At 41.4% G+C, this 3,911-nt stretch overlaps 1 long non-coding RNA gene across 1 annotated transcript; it reads left to right on the top strand.

Annotated features, from left to right (window-relative positions):
* The first annotated feature begins 1,034 nt into the window (after positions 1 to 1,034).
* On the top strand, positions 1,035 to 2,305 carry LOC134030920 (uncharacterized). Its single transcript, XR_009931777.1, has 4 exons — positions 1,035 to 1,534; positions 1,857 to 1,924; positions 2,032 to 2,075; positions 2,233 to 2,305. It is a non-coding gene; the product is annotated as an uncharacterized LOC134030920 (long non-coding RNA).
* The last annotated feature ends 1,606 nt before the right edge of the window (positions 2,306 to 3,911 follow it).

The raw sequence follows: 3,911 nt of genomic DNA, 5'->3' as shown, positions 1-3,911 counted from the left end.
GTGAACAACCAAAAATAAGTGCCAAAGGGAAGAACCATAAGAGCATGCAGTTAAACAAGTTACAATTAAGCAACATGAATCGCTATAAGTGCAAGTGTACCTGTTGAAAAGCAAGCACTAGCAAGCCACTAACCAACAAGAGCAACAAGTCTCTAAGCAAGAGTCATTGTGATCCTTGAGGAAACTAACATTGGGTCCAGCAAACTATTCCTAAGTACCGTTGTACTCCCGGAACAAGTGTGTGTGGTATCTGGCACCAAGACATTAGCAGCAGATCCTTTAAGTTCTGTAAGTTGCGAGGTGGGGCGTCCATGGATCGGACATGTTTGTCCAGAACATCCCACAGATGCTCGATTGTATTGAGATCTGTGTAATTTGAAGACATAAAACTTTTTGACAACATAAAACTTTCATGCCTAATAGGCTATATCCCACCCATTGACAGGTGTCATGATAGTGAGATAATCTGTGTTTTTCACTTCACCTGTCAGTGGTCATAATTTCATGGCTGATCAGTGTACACGTACTAGGATTTTGTTCTTAGGAAGTGGACACTTAAAACAACAATGTACATAACTCATAATTATCATATACTCATTTGCATTTATATGTATTTTTCTTCAGTTTTCTACAGAAACAATGATATTGCAGAAGCTGGGGACATCTGCTCCCCCACTCCTGCAGAAGCTGGGGACATCTGCCCCCGCACTCCTGCAGAAGCTGGGGACATCTGCCCCCCCACTCCTGCAGCAGCTGAGGAAATCAGCCCCCCCACTCCTGCAGAAGCTGGGGACATCTGCCCCCCCACTCCTGCAGAAGCTGAGGACATCAGCCCCTGCACTCCTGCAGAAGCTGGGGACATCTGCCCCCCACTCCTGCAGAAGCTGAGGACATCTGCCCCCCCACTCCTGCAGAAGCTGGGGACATCTGCCCCTCCACTCCTGCAGAAGCTGAGGACATCTGCCCCCCCACTCCTGCAGAAGCTGGGGACATCTGCCCCCCCACTCCTGTATGTGTAAGAGATGCTGCTCTCCAGAGAAATACAGAAAAAGATATATGAAACTGTACAAGATAGAATCAGAATCAGAAGGGGTTTTAATCGCCATGAAAGTTTGCACAGACAAGGAATTTACTTTGGCAGGCAAGGAATTTACCCATAGATACACATATTTCAAATATATTGGTCTCACTCACTTCAGTATAATATAATATCTACAGTTTGTACAGTGACCACGTTCATTGCATGAGACATGTATAAATGCTAGTCACTGCATAGTTTAGTTGTTTAAGATTTGTCAAATCTGTCTATTTATGACACAACAGCTGATTGCGAAGCTTGCTGCTGATTAGGTGGACTAATTCCACTAGACACACCATTGTAATACAGGAAGTACTGTTGTTGTAATGGATGCATTTGGCTTTATACTTCCTCTTTAGGGGCCCACTGTTCCGGCTCATTCTAAAGATGCAATCCAGGGAAGGAAGAGAAGCCGGCCTATAAAAAGTGGTTCAACCATCCCCCCCAAAAAGAAAGGTTGACCATGCACCATGCTTTTCAATAAGCAGACATGTTCTTGGTTATACTGATGTCTGTCTCCCAGAGATACCAGAAGGCATTATTTGAAGTAGATTTGTACTCTTATTGGAACCTAATAAGACACCACCTCCCACAGTGGACAGACTGACATTGTTTAGATTTCAGAGTTAGTGTTAGACAAGAGGCCATGTTTAGGGATAGGGAGTAATTAAAGACACGTTACTCTAATCATCACCAAAATGTACATTATTCAGCCTATTGTGTCATAATACTAAATAGAACACCACCAAAGATAAGTCTTTATTTTATTTTTTTGCAGTTTGCCGTGTACATGCAAAGAATAAGGTGTTTCTCTTCCAAGAAGTAGTAGGCAAGAGGAAAAATGAGGTAAAATGTTTTGGGATTTCTTAAATACTTAAAACATAAATGGATGTTCATACATTTACCAGATCAAAACCTTTCTTCCATGTGATTTGTTTATGTTAAATGCTTAGGACAGGGAAGAAGTCCTTGTGCGGTGGCAACCTTGTTATGGTTGGTAAGTAATTCCTGTAAAGTAATTAAACTGTCTAAATAGCTGTGTGTTTATCTGTATACTGTATTTTATCTGTACAGTGTGCCAGCATATCTGAGTAGGGGGCATTAACCCCCTGCAGTAATTCACAGTTATTCAAATGTTTTTATATGTTTTACAGCGGCGAACAATGGGATGACACCTGGGAGCCTTCAGCCAATTTTCCAAAAGTGATTAATAAAGATAAAATGTGCTTTTTTTAATGTGCGTGCGTGGTTTGGTTTTGTGATGACAGTATTTCAGTAATTAGACAATCATGTTCATTAAAAGTATGTAAACAATGAAGTACAGCTGTAACCATTAAACAGTGTTTATAATTGATAGAACATGTATTTACATTAATGGAAGATGAAACATTTAGGAAGAAACAAAGGCAGTGATCAGCACATAAGGGCGGCCGGGGGCCCAGTCCAAGTTCTCACCAATGATGGACAGGAGAGTGATATGTTCTGAATGTTTTTAGTCCAGACTATCTTTTTGCCTGACATGCAATTGTTACAATGTGTCGCTGTCAATGCTGTCGTTTTGAAGGTTATGGGTCTGTCTGATATGACGAGGATCTCTGACCACACAGTCCATTCGTAACATAGTGGACGTCTTTCTGTGTCCCCAACCCAGTCTCCCATACTTCTGCGTATCTATGACACGGGTTTACACATCTATTTTGCGTGCCATATAAGCCAAATATATAGGCTGTAGCCTATATACAGGCCCGGTTCTTGCCAGTTCTGGAAGGGCAGACTGGCAGATATCTTGAATTATACAGATTTCTTTAGAAAAATTCGGATTTAACTCTGTATAACTCCAGACAACTATCTCAATAATGACCACACACGTTAATATCGATTAGTGACCTTTGTAAAATCCGAGTCTGGATGATGACGTAAAATGATGAGCGTTGATGAAGTTCTGCGTGTGATATAGCTACTCACAGTCTATTCGTAACATAGTGTACGTCTTTCTGTGTCCCTCGATTTCGTATACTATGTTACGAAAGATCGAACCACAAGGTGGCGCTTCACCCGAAATTTCATCTAATATTTGTGTAGCTTATCGCTACGCCTATTCGTAACATAGTGTACGTCTTTCTGTGTCCCTCGATTTCGTATACTATGTTACGAAAGATCGAACCACAAAGGGGCTCTTCACCCAAAATGTCGCCTAATATTTGTGTAGCTTATCGCTACGCCTATTCGTAACATAGTGTACGTCTTTCTGTGTCCCTCGATTTCGTATACTATGTTACGAAAGATCGAACCACAAGGTGGCGCTTCACCCGAAATGTCAGCTAATATTTGTGTAGCTTATCGCTACGCAACGGAACCCTGATTTAGCTGAAAGCTAATGATAGCTAATTGTCGTTCTTTAAAACAAACGAGATTCCAAACAATCGTAAAACGAAGTAATCGGATAGTTTCTAATAACATGTCTTTAATTATGCGAAATTACACATGATGACAAACCAAATTGGCTAAATATAGCTACCAACTAATCTTGCCATACACCATGATATAAGTAGGCCTAACCTACACAAAAGGTGTGTTCGACTTCATACAGCGCCGGCGGTGCGGACCAGCCAATGGCATTCACTGCTTCAAGTCAGCCATGCCGGCTGTCGGTGCCGCCGGCGCTGCATGAAGTCGAATATACCTAAAGTCTCATGGGTAGGCTAATCCCTCGATGCATCATCTCATTTAGAATAATACTACTCCATTGACAACTAGGGCATTTAATGCTAATATTGATTACCTCCTCAACACCTCCATTATGTTATAATCTATTCATACATACTTTGTATGT

This window comes from Osmerus eperlanus, chromosome 12 (assembly GCF_963692335.1).
Source record: "Osmerus eperlanus chromosome 12, fOsmEpe2.1, whole genome shotgun sequence".
NCBI lineage: Eukaryota > Metazoa > Chordata > Actinopteri > Osmeriformes > Osmeridae > Osmerus > Osmerus eperlanus.
The sequence above is the reverse complement of the archived record's forward strand: the minus strand, read 5'-3'. Positions and strand labels throughout refer to the sequence as shown.